General features: G+C 32.3%; 1 protein-coding gene across 3 annotated transcripts in view; it reads left to right on the top strand.

Moving 5' to 3' along the window:
• Positions 1-4,521: 4,521 nt before the first annotated feature.
• Positions 4,522-13,907, top strand: part of LOC127734328 (ADAMTS-like protein 1) — a 57,587-nt gene continuing 48,201 nt past the window's right edge. The window contains exon 1 of one of the 3 annotated variants that reach the window (XM_052244172.1): positions 4,522-4,599. The gene's annotated coding sequence lies outside the window, so the exon portion shown is untranslated. Of the gene's footprint in view, positions 4,600-13,136; positions 13,319-13,907 lie in introns of those variants that run through there. The other 2 variants (XM_052244171.1, XM_052244170.1) reach the window with 2 other exon arrangements.

Below are 13,907 nucleotides of genomic sequence, written 5' to 3'. Positions count from 1 at the left end.
GTCCCTGGTTCATGCTTTAATACATCATACATTGGGAAATTCAGTGGCGTGGCTATGACTGATAGGACGTGGATGCCAAACTATCCACTGGGAATATGTCGGAGATAAGTAGTACACGTATTTACAAAGAAGATTTAAAATAACAGCGAACTAAAAGGAAAGTTTAGCATGATAGAAATTTTTTTAGACCATTATATGCAGAAAATGATATTTTTCTGGACATTATCCCTGTATGCAGAATTTTATTGTTTTCTCAATACTACCATCATTCAATTCATAAATCTTTAATGTAAAAGTTTCTCACCGAGGACAGAATGTTGAAATATTTACAGTATCAATGATATTCTATGCAATGTTACAAAATGTGTATTCTGTTAAGATATAAGATGTATATTTTATTGAAAACAAAACTAATATGTGTACCTAGATGGACACGGGTATTTATAAGCCCAGGAATGATCACACTCTGTCACGCTTGGCTCAATTTCAGATGAAACTTGTCCGCAGGTCTGCGTATCACCATCCTCTGCGCTTGCCGTAGCCGACGACGGACGTAGACTTTTTACGAAAAAAGTCGAGAACACTACTTGCTATTTATTCATTTTGTTTACATAAACTAAATGAAGAACAAACACGACCACGCATACTGCTTCGGAAATGATTGGGAGTCATCCTCATATCCTCACCCTTGTTACATTCAGAGACCTCCAAGTTCATCTGCTGCGAACACATGCAATTATTTATTTTTTTTTTCTATTTTTTTTTTTGTCAAAATGATGTTGATGCTTGAGCATCTGCATACATGCAAGCTACGCCACTGGGAATTTGTCGGAGATAATTAGTACACGTATTTACAAAGAAGATTTGAAATAACAGCAAACTAAAAGGAAAGTTAAGCATGATAGTTGACTATATTTCTATACCCCAGTCGATGCTAGCTTACCATATGCCAGATATCACTCCAAACCGCTTATAACAAGTACGCCACTTCTTAAAAACGAGACCCTCGTGTAATCAGTTCAAGTAGATTGTCGAAGGTGTATTTTTCTTCTCTTCATGCGGAAACTTCAGTATTAAATATATTTGATTTTAATATGCACAGAAATCTGCTGGGGGCAAATATCTATGTAACCAGCTATGTTAACTGATAAATTGACTCTTACCTTTCAAATAAAAAAATCAATTTTAAACCATGAATGAATAATATTTATTTGGTACGGACCAAAATGATTATTTAACCACCTGAGGAATTGAGTAACAGTGGATCCAGGTGACAAATATATACAGCTCGTATAAAATATACAAGATGTTTGAAAGATTTTGTATCCGTTTGGGCGTGAATGGCAAAATACTAGCTATTGCAGATGTGTTCCTGCCTACACAGCTGTATTTAGCTTAAAAACAGAACCACGTTTACCATTCTAAGTTGTTTAAACTTTATATATTTCGTATTCATCATATACATTTGATGATGGGAGCTTTTCATCAAGAACCTAGAACTATTTTGATTATAAAATTCCGACACTTTTGAATCATTCATCATTTCAGTCTCATATATATTCTATGGTAACATTTGTTAACCTTCAACGTTTGAGTTAATTCAGTCTGCACTCATCTTGTAGTAAAGTTAACTAAGATATATAGGAATAAACAAAAAACAATCACAATGGAAAAAGAAGGGAAAGTTTCAGCGGCGCCCGTTATGACCTCCGCAAAAACTTTCTGACAAAAAAAAAAAAAAAAAAAAATCGACTGAAAAGTTGAAAACAGGAGTGGTTTGGAGGGTTTAGGGCGATTGCCTGCCGTTTTTATTCCCTTCCCTCTGTTGTCTGTTGTCTGGTCTGTAGTAATTTTTTTTCATTTTTGTAACTTTGCATTGATTTTTCTTATTTTACACTGTCTAATGTATCTCTCTGCTCAGTTATTAAAGGAGAAAGGGACTGGAATGTTCAAATTGGAAACCTCATCGGCGAAAAAAAACCAAATAGTTTCAATCTTCAAATTCCGCAACCCGCCACAAAATACACAAGGATAAAGAAATTAAACCCATACAGTTTTCTCTGTCTGAGAAGAACGAAACCCCCATACCAACCACCGCTACACCTCACCACCACCACCACCAGATAGGCGGTCCGTTTTGGGGTGCGTGATATATAAATACTCTTTAATATTTAGTCTGAATGGGTACCTTTAGTCTATGCCTCGTGTAGGAAGAATGCCATACTCTACATGCACGTTAAAGATCCCTCCCAAAAACTCTCTGATGGGCCAGTGTTCCAGAGGGAATCCAGATTCCAGTCCTGTCACTGCTCGACTAGCTCTAAGGAACTTACTTATTGTATTCATTGTCATTTTGTTCCTGTCTTGAATATGCATCAAATACTTTATACTGGACGTAAAGCGCACAATCAAATCAAATACACAGAAGGACAGATCATAGTCAGTCTACGCGAGTTATGCATTGATTGTGTACATAGTTGTTTGGCTTACATATACTTCGCAGTGACAAATGTTTGAGACACATTTGTTTTAAAACTTAAGATTGAAGACTTTCAAAAAGTGTAATAAGTAGTCAAGCCTTCATGACATAACACAATTTCACTGTGACGTCATTTAAATCATAAGTGACATTTTTCAAATTAGCAGCATATATTTCACATTTAGGAAAATTTTACCTTAATTAAAATAGAATAATTGTAAGCGTCGCCCAAAACATTTCGAATTGATAAAAACAAAATACACTTCCTGTTTGTCCGACGGTTGTGCTCTATATCATTTCTACAATCTAGTAAATCAAGGTTTAGCCAAATTTTGTCATTTTAATACTTATCCATGAAAATGATATATTACAACCCAAAACTGCAATGTTTAACTACAGTTCGTAGATTCAGCATTTGATTCTGTTCTGAATTCTGAATTGCGAGGGAAAACATCTATGAAGTTCTGACCAATTTGGATCCAAATAGTGCCTTCTTCGTGAACTGCCACTTGAAAATTCGGATATACTTGGTGTAGGGACAGAAATTTTGCCTTGCATCAGCGTACCTCCTCAAATAACTGCAACGGTTCCTCATCCTACAGAAAGCGTGATATTCTCGCTCCTCATCCTACAGAAAACGTGATACTCTCCCCCATCACTGGACATCGGTTTTAACGTCTTCATTCCTTTTATACATGTACATTCCTTGTATATTTATACATTCCTCACAGCTATTTGATTGTCCTTCTTTAAAGACCAAACAGCCTATTCATTTCTACCAGTGATTTTGGCTTAACATTTTGTGTGAAGGTATTTCATGATTTTTGGAATAAAATATGATTAAAAAATGGGGGTTACCGACTTCGTTTCGTCACTATAACAACCCCAAATTCGTGTTTCCCCCCAAAATGAACATCATTTTGTTGTTATTTAAAAATTCAAAGTACCCAATAATACCTAACCTACAGGCATAATTCTTTTTTCACATTAACCAGTAGATTTGTTTCTATCAATTAGAGATTCTAGAATGTAAAATTCTTGGTCTTTTGGTCACGAAAAAGTATGATTTATTTCATTCCAGCCAAAAATAATACATAAGAATGAAAAACGTTTCCAGTATTAAAAGACATCTACCAATGATTTCTTCATATAGATTACAAGAAAGAAAGTGCCCTGTACACTCATTCAAAAGTGCACAAATTACATTTAAACAAAAGCGATACCAAGAAAAACATATATAAATGCGTCTCAATCCCTTAATAGTTTAAATTGCAAATAAAAATAAAAATATTTTGTTTGAATTGACTATGAATGATAAATAATTATGTAGCACTTATGTTAAAATAGATATCTTTACAACAAACCAACGTGCATTCGTTTGTCTTCCTAAAAATTCATTTTGCTGTTGCTTGGACATGATGACGGATTCAAGCTTAATGTGTTCGATCTGCTAAAAAAGCGAAGATTAATTTAACTGATTTTTACGTGCTTTTTGGTTTACTTGTTTTAAAGTTAAAAAAAAAGGTAGGTGACAGTTTAATTTATAGTTTTAATAATAAAAGTACTGTTTAGTAAAATTATGTAAGCCACATGTCAACATGTACGTATACATGCTTAACGATGATTAACTGTGACTTTTGGCCTTGTAAATGATACAATTAGATACAAAAGTAGAGAACAAGAAAACTGGTAATATAGAAAGCGTGTTGTTGAGTTATCGCCATCAAACACTTCTTCTGAAGTCATATAAGGTATCCAAATCATTGATCAATGTAGTGATTTCCGTATTTAAAATTAATTAAAAATTAACTCATGAGTGATCTAATTCAATTAACTTTTAAAATCCGTTTACGGTATTTTAAGCAGCATGTAAACGCGGAGATATCCTATATTTTGATTGTTCACGCTATAAACGTCGAACCGTCGACATGTCTAGCAGTTGCAGAGTTTCATTTACTTATCATGTTAAGTTGTATGTAGTCATACAAGAATTATGGTGACCTTTGCTCTCTTATGCAAGATTTATTTTCAGAATCTGTCACGAGTAGGTGATTTGAAGAATATATGTAAAGTAATCCTCACATGTAGTCTTTTAGAAATTAGTTAAACAGTCTAAAATAGTAAGTATTTATATATATATTAGAAATTTAAGTCATTTTTTCACTCGGGAATAACTTTCAAGATAATACACCTGTGAGAGGAATTGTACGGTATTTTGAACTAAGGCCAGCTATCTCTCGTAATATTGTTTGGTATGAATATTATATTATAGTGGAATGTATACTATAATAGATCTTTTATATGCCAAACTTGATATATACGTAGATTATATTAATTAAAGACCTGACATGATACCTGTAAATAGTGCAATAAACCACTTGATAATTCTCAGTTAAACGAATAATATGACTATAGTTTTTACACAATATAAGATTTAAGTAATAGATTGAAGGGTGTGATCGAGTACAACAACTTTTGAATATGGTAAACCTTCTATAGTAAATCAAGTTTCTTTTTCATTTTATGCGACCAAAATGTTCCATCATAGCTCCGAACCTTTGCTGTGGTGCGTACATGAAAAAGGTTACATCAAAAACAATAAATGTGATTCGAACATTGAACTAAGGTAGTAACATACTTTTTTTATCTTCTAAGTGCAGGATTGTATTTGCTGAAATTCGTTTTCACTCGAATCCCGGCGGCGTCGAGTCTGATTTGGGACTGCTTTATCGTGCCGTTAAAATCGGAAATTTACGATAATATCCAGTGGTTGAAGCTGTTGAGTCATTCTTACAGAAATCTAATGCTTTACAAATGGCGGCATATTTATAAAGTTTTATTTTCACAAAAAGCTGTATGAATCACTTTCTTATAAAAATATTGGTTTGCAAATGTTATCTTTGGGAAATATTTTTTTTGTCTGGCATTGTGGAAAATCGTATCCCGTTCGATGCCCTGTTTTATATCAATTAGTTATATTCTTGAGGTTACTAGTATCTTTCATTAGCATTCGGTACGCACAACGTCGAACAATTATGTTTTCAAAGTTACAAAAGACAATGTATTCAAATGTAGATAAATCTTTGTTAAGACATTCCGTTCTTCGTGATTGAACAATGTCATTAACTAAGAAATGAAAACATAAATGTCTGGCGACTGCAAATATTTTACCAATAATATTTACGCTAACAGCTCCGTTGACAGAGGCGTTATATGAATACTAGTAGGTATAATTATATTGTCGAAAACTGTGTAGGGTGGTAAATATAAATGATTGATTCTTGCTTGCGAAACATCCAGCGTAAAAATATTCTATGCATATTCAAGATTATGAAATATAACAAATGTCTTTAGGTTTTTTGGTGTTGTTGGGTTGTTGCTGCATTGACGTATATCATGCATTTTTTTTTAAATTAAGTAAACCTAACAGAAATATTCCACGAATCAGTGATGAAAGGCGGTAACTTTGGACTGCCATGTGCATTTGGAAAAAGAGGTCATGTTGGATAAGAGCAGAATTTGTGCTTTGCAAAATTTTACCTGAGAACCCCTTAATAATCTGTTGAGGGTTTCTTTAACGTGCAGAGAGCGTACGTAGCACTCTCCCCACACGAGGCTTCGAAAGACTCCTACCCTTTCCAACAGGAAGTTGCGGCGTATTTATACATTCTGTATTTTAAACGTTCTCCTTTTAAGCGTGGGTTTTAACTCGGGAAGGGAGAAGTTCAGGTGGTCATATTTCTAGCTTTACCCTGTTAACAGTTGGTGAATTTATACCAGTTTTTACTATTTTTAAAATTCTAGAATATCATAATCATATTTTCTCATGACAATAAAATGAATGTTTAATGGACAACAGCTATATAGGCGGTCATGAGTCTCTTCTTCCTGTCAGTACAGTTATATTACATTGGCGAACATTTTAGTGGTCTATTGAATTCATGCGAGAAAAAGTTTTCATTGTCAGGTTCGATAAAATGATAATAGTAATGCAAGGCAGTATTTGTTTTATTCCAGTGATATCTTTCAACAAGTTATACGTAAGTTCTGATAGATATTGTAAAAAATAGACATATGGGCAAATTCACCCAAAGAAATTATAACAGCGGACAAATATATATATATCAACTCTTATAGGTTAAATCAACGAAGAGTATATGAAATGCATTCAATTTCCTACATGTAATAATTTTGATTTTTTGTTTCTAAAATTGAAAAAGTAGTCAAGAACTAAACGAACTTTCTTAAAATATGGTTTTAATGAGGTAATTTTTCAGCTAAAGAACAACTTGTTACTTGAAATTTGTCATTTTGTCATATTTAAACAATGTAGGTTGAACGTTTTCTTGTAATAAATCTGTCTAACAAACTTGTGAAAATGTTTACATTTCCATTCCACATAACTAAGTAAAAAACACGACTATTTATTAAAATATGTACATTTTATCCTAAATAGTTTTCTTAAAAGAAAAGTCATCTTAAGAACTGAGTAAAGACCGATATTCAATTTAAAATTGTAAAAAGTCCTATGGCAAATTCTATAGAAATATAGATGTGGTATGATTGCCAATGAGACGATTGTCCACCAGAGTTCAATTGATTCAGAAGTGGATTTAAGCAATTATAGGCCACCGTACGGCCTTCAATGAATATTCAAGACGAGAACAATTTGACACAGAAGTCAAAGTAAGTAACAATAAACAAGTCTACCATTCTAAACCTGTGTAGGAACTCAAATGCACACATGTGATACCGTTGGTTTCAGATTTTCTGGCATATTAAACGAGGTTTTTTTTTGGTGAAGGATGCTACGTCCGGTATGACTGGGGGTAAAATTTGAAACACGATATGGGGATTTTCACGTGAATTGCAGTTATCAACAAGAAACAAGTTTTAGTGATTTTTTTTCTTGTAAAAAACATGAATACATTGAACAAGCCCGCCATGTTGTAGTTAATTCGTCCTCTTAATACAGAACAAAGAATTTTGGACACGAAAAATTGAATATACGTTTCACTCTAATTTTTGGAAAGATAACACAGTTGATGCAGTTAGTTTCCCGAGTCGAGGATAGCACATATCCAGTAGTCATTACTTTTGTACTAAAAATAGTTGACTTCATATATTTGCAAATTTATCAGTTGCAATTGAACAAAAACATGCTGACCTTGGGATAATTTATACTATTTTTATAGGGCTTGTATAGCTCCCAATTGTATTGATACACGTCATTCCAAACTTTTGGACCTAACTGTAGTGTTGTTTTCAATTGTGTAATTATGTTATTTTATATGGTACAATATGTAGATGTTGTTGGTTAACCTGTAGCTTGTGTAGACATTGGACATGCTTAAGTAATATGATATCCATGGATATGCATGAAAATAGAGGAACCTGGAGGATAAAAATGTTTCCAATAGCGTTAACGAAATCAGATTGATATGCATGACCAGAATCCACTCAAGCAGAGTTCCGTTAAGGTTTTACGAGATGCAGAGAAATCATTAAACATTAGACGACGCCGGAAATTTTCCTACTGACGTTTTCATTGACAAAAGGTAGATCAGAGTAAAGAATTATGATCACCTGGACTTCCCTTGCTAAGTGGGATTTATAAATACGCAATGTGCCTGTATCAAATCCGGCTACCTGGACCATGTGTTGTTCGGTGTAGCTTGTTATATTATGTGTGTGTCTGGTTGGTTCTGTTTAGGAGTCGAGTGTTGTTGGTTGTTGTGGTCCATTGTAGTATGCCGGATGTTTTAGCGATTCCTTCTATTTGTGTTTATGTATTGTTAGGGGACGACCATTTGATATTCTGGGGGGGGAGGAGGATTTGTTTTGGATCGGTTATTTATTTTTGTAAACTAAGAGGACAGATTATCTATTTTCTGCACTATTGAAGCAAAATTTTTCATTTTCATTAAAGCAAGGGACTGATTATTTATTTTCACAACTATATTTTTAATATTCGAAAACATACAATTTTTAAATTATTTGTTTATAAATAATTCATGTATAGTCAAGCCATTATGTACCATTTTAATCAGAATTAATTATTATCCTCTGCAGAAATGAATCTTCTATATTCCCCAATGCATATACATGTATTGCATACATACACAGTATTAAAGTTTGGTTGTAACTTAAGCTCTTTTAAAAGTATTGGCAAACATGTTTCGCCGAGCGGAGCGAGGCAAAAATGTTTTTGAAGGGTTTTTGAACCGCTGAAGGCCCAAGAAGCTATAGAACAAATGATGCAAAATCATGCCTTCTAGGTGTTCCCCAGACCCTTTCTTAAACTGAAAATGCAAGTTCTGTTGTAATAATTTTTTGACAATATTTTGGTCTCAAAGCAAAATATCACGTTATAGATTCAGTGTAAGACTTAAGTTTCTAGGGACAACAACTAAAGACAAATATGCATGATAAAGCAAAAATGTAATTCACATAGTTAAGTCTGTGGCTGCTGTGTTTTTTTTAAACTCATGATCAAGTTAATAATAAAATTACCTAAATTACAAAATGAATGCAACACTAACAGAATACAGAAGGGCAATCAATAAACAAAAGACAAATAAATAAGAAACATTGATCCCGAAAAATCAGGGGCTACGTCTGAGGGAGAACAGAACTTGCTTTTTGCAAGGCACTCACGGCCCTGATTTAATAAAAGTGAGGTAAGTGTTCCTGAGACAATTAACCTCAAGTTAAATGAAACCAATTTTCTGACATTTCAAGTATATTTAAATAATATTTATACTTTTATTATTAAAAGATATGGGAAGTGTTTCCCGATTTTTTTTTTTGGAGAAAAAAATGAATTTAAGAAAGAATCTGGTGCCATCTCATACTTTCGATTAGACCTGCTGAGTTATTTATTTTCAATACATTGCAAGTCAGGTAATTTATTTTCAAACTACCACAGAACAAACCATTTATTTTTGTGATTATCAAGGCTGAGTTATTTATTTTCAAAATCCTCCTGCCCCCCCTCCCCCCCCCCCCCCCCCAGAATATCAAATGGTCGTCCCCTTAGATAAAATAGAAGGAGGACCTATTGCTTGTTTGAACTAATGTTTTGTTTGCTATTTATTCCTCTATGCCCCTATTTAACCCTTTTCAAACCTTAATCAAAATGATAAATTACTATCGTTATGAAATTAAATATGATATTAGCCTCTGGATGTTGGACAAAAATAAGTGGTTTTATTCTCTTTACACAATACAGTCCAAGTTAATTGTTCTGCTGATGTTTGAAGTGCCTTTAAGTTTGTTTTCTATTACAGTTTCAAATCTGATATTAATAAAGCAACATGTTTCAAAAGTATATGCTTTCCGAAAAGCTTGTCTGATCTCTACAATCAATGTTCTTTGCATTTTGTTCGGCGAATTAAACTTACAATATTTATTGATCAAGTTTTAGCAAGTCAGAATCTGTATACATGTAGCTGTGTTCGCAAAACTTATAAAATAGTAGTACAACAATAATTTTCTTAAGACCCAATATTCAGCTTCTATTCTAAAGCTAACATATATCCGTTATTTGATACATAGTACGAATCCCTTTTAATGAACATAATTTGATTGTTTTTTCACCCGTGGAAAGTATCAAAGTAATAATTAGATTAACTCGTCAGTCGAACTTTAAAAAATACTTCCTTTTCGTGCATCTTTACCAATTTATCCCTCAGCAAGCAGTAAAATATCGCATTTTCATAATCATTTTGTTGATCATACTTATTGTTGCAAACTTAATTACAGGTGTGGATAATGTTTCTCAAAAAGTTTCATCGATTCCAACCGCACAATGCTTTAATAGATTGAATATTACATGTAAGAATAGAAAGATCGTTGTATATCGAAGATAATTAAAAGCATTAATGGATATCGGAAATACGTTGACATACAAATTCCATTTCACTGCACTTGACATCTTTTGATCAAAGTCATCTTGACCTGCTTTGAGTTTTTGTTTGGTTTCCCTTGTACAGGAACCTCCGTGATGTAGTTGTCTTACTTTTACATCAATATATATATGCGGTTCTGCGATATCCATTGAATAGCTACTTTAAACCCGTTTCAACAAAATGATAATAAGAAAATTATTCGCTTGGTCAAACATTTTACCGTTTCCAAAAATGAGTGTGTGCTTAGTGAAAAAGTATCAAATATTTTGTTTTTTTCCGAGAAATTATATCCACGACCTTTCTGAACCCGGGTTACAAGAATGATAAATTGGATTAAATTTACAGTTTTTTTTTTTATGTATCCGTTACTTAGAATTGATGGCTGTTATTCAACCAAGAATCACTATTATACATCATACTAGGAGATATGATTTCAACAAAATATAATATATATTACATTACCTTGTTCAGCAGGTAGTCACGTGTGAACAAAGGATTGTTGATAAAGCTACTATCCAACCTTTCAATAGTGGTGTTGCCAATTTTACATGATCCGAATGGATAGAGTTATAATATTATTCTGTTTGCCATGGTCTCCCAAAATTCTTTTCTACCTTTTTCATCATAAGTATGAAACAATGCTGTTCCCTGTAGTTTAATGTATTTTAACATGTTCTCTTATACTTAATATAATCTCTGCATACCAGAGACCACTGCCAGTCAATTTACATGTCCTCTTATCATACATATGTTTTTTACATACCAGGGACCACTCCAAGCCCTTGTGTAGTTGAATTCTTGTTCCAATTTATTTATTTTTTGTGCTTCTTTGGAGCTTATCTGGTTAGAATTCATGAATTGGCTAAGCTTGCCAGTTCTACATGTAATTGACATTATCATATTTGTTTATAAGAGTACTCACGAGTCATCTTCCTGTCTAATAGAATGTAAGATATGTCAGTCATTCTCCTAGCCTGCTACTACAAATGCTTCACAAATGATAATTATATTCGAGATTCCCATACATGTAGCTACACGAATTTTCCGAACTTTTTAGAGCTAGTTCGAGTTTTCGTGTGTTCGTAAGTGCATGGAATTTTTCTAAGAAAAAGTCGAAAATAAACAAAGGTCAAAATGTCAATTTTTAAAGAGTTAGGAATTAAATACAAAGCTATATTATTTGATTGTCGAAGAATAGTGCAAAAGTACTACAATGCTTATTTCATTTTTACTATGTCCATCATACATCTGCTAGTTTTCGGAAATTCTCAGTTCCAATCAAATAAAGCTTTAATTAGTTATGTATTTATATAGTAAGTCAAAGCACAGAAGTTATGTAACATTATCGATGAGAATGAAATAATTTTAATTGTAACTTTATACACATTTTCCGACTCCTTTGACTTCTTTTTGGATCAAATTAGCAAGGTGTATCTGTCCGCTTATAAACACCAATCCTAATACCATTTCGTGAATGTTGTTATACATTCACTTAATTAAAATTGTTCAAAAGAAAAGTATATTTGATTGCAAATTTTACAATAGTAATAACATTTTTACACATATGTTTGTTTGGAAATATAATTATTATTTATGTTATTTAAATATCTTTATTATGATTATGATTTATTTTTGATATAAGATCAACTTTCCACAATAACATGTCTTTTCCATCCTAGTAAAAAATAATTGCTAATACTAGTAGTCAGGATACATCCCGAATGTTATTGCTCATTGTCCAGTAGCAAGTATTTCACACTGGAAGTTAAAATAGCAATCAAAAATCAAATATTTCTGAATATTCAGAACTAAAACAAAAAAAAACATTGCAAAGCAATGCGGTTAATTATTCTGGTTGAAAACAGGAAATTTGGTCTTTGGAAAAGTGATACAGAAAAAATATTGAGTGTTTCTTCAACGTGCACTCAACACGAAAAACCAGATTTAAAACCCCATTCAAATTCTGTACATTTATAAAGACATCCTACATGTCCATCAGATTTTACGCAATCCACACCATAGCCAGAACAAGAGAAGTCAAGGTGGCCATTTATTTGTAACTTGGCCACCTTTCGTCCAGACCTGATATCGTCCGTATATCAACAATTCTTCTACGATTAATATCAGAGAAAATAGTAACGAATAAAAAGTAGTAATATATATTAAAAACATATCAGTTTGCAAAGGAGAATTTGAACAACTACTACTCTAATATAATCTAAATACTAAATATGTGTTTTTTAATCTCCACACTTTTGAAGTATGCACATCTTTGTCCGAAAAGTCCTCATTTTCAGTGGCAGTATAAGCTTCTTAAATATTATTTCGGTCAACCGTATAGTTTAGGATTTACGTATATACGTAGAGCCCTGAATATGCAAATACGAATCAATCAATCAATCAATCAATTAATCTTTCAGAACGATTAAGTTGTGTTGGTTATACTGTGATATCAAAAGTAAATATTACTTTTTTCCAGAGACAATTAAGTGCTTCACGGAATTTTGAGGATGCCATACAATTACAGTAGATTTGACAAAGGCTTATATATTTGGCCTTTTATCAGATATGATCGTTTTAGATGCTGAGTTTATTTATTATCTGTTGATTACAATAAACATTGCATGCGTAACAAAAGCAATTTTTATCTACAAACATCTAAAGATTAATTATTTAAGAAATTATCATAACCATCTGAAAAATTTGTAGCTATGCCAAAATCGTTAAGCACCAGAAGATAATTAAACATTATTTTTTGCGGACGTTAATCTAAAGGTAGCCGGTGTACACCCTCTCTTATCGTATACTATCATACCATCAGTAACGACTTCTTCACTATAAGATATACATAGTTCTTGGAGGTATCTGTTACCTGTAGCTCAGGTAATAATTTACTGTGGATTAAATCATAAATTCTTTAATAAGTTATGTGAGTACTTTTTTTTATTTTAATTGTAATTTTATAGCTAAACACTTGGACGAATATAATTAAAAACGAAAATAAAAACATTTTAATTAAAAATTTCAATATTGAAATGCATAAATTTTCTCTAGTTAAACTATAAAATTCAAATAAAAGCGTGAAAATATAATAAAATATTAAATCTGTATCTTGTTTATTATTTTAATCATGAGAAAAAGAAATTGAAATTAAAATATTTCCTAAGAAGTACAAAGAGAAAATGGAAAATAGAAAATAAAATTATTTTTAAAAATCTGAAGAAAATTCCATTAAAATGGTCTTTGTTAAACAGGCTAAAATAAGTGGTCATTTACTCGCTTTAGAATGAATGGTCATTCTTGTATTCTTCCATTGTCATAATGACCCTATTTTGGTGACCGCCTGTAGATTTATGTGAAAACACTTTAGTACTCGAAATATTTGTTAAAGGGGTTCATCATTAAATGTTAGAATGATATCCATTATCCTTAGCTACTTGAGACTGAACCATTAAACATAACAGTTACATTTGTCAGAACATACCATCCATCACTTTGACAATGACGCTACATCATTA

The sequence above is a fragment of the Mytilus californianus genome, unplaced genomic scaffold, assembly GCF_021869535.1.
Source record: "Mytilus californianus isolate M0D057914Y unplaced genomic scaffold, xbMytCali1.0.p SCAF_3, whole genome shotgun sequence".
NCBI lineage: Eukaryota > Metazoa > Mollusca > Bivalvia > Mytilida > Mytilidae > Mytilus > Mytilus californianus.
The sequence above is the reverse complement of the archived record's forward strand: the minus strand, read 5'-3'. Positions and strand labels throughout refer to the sequence as shown.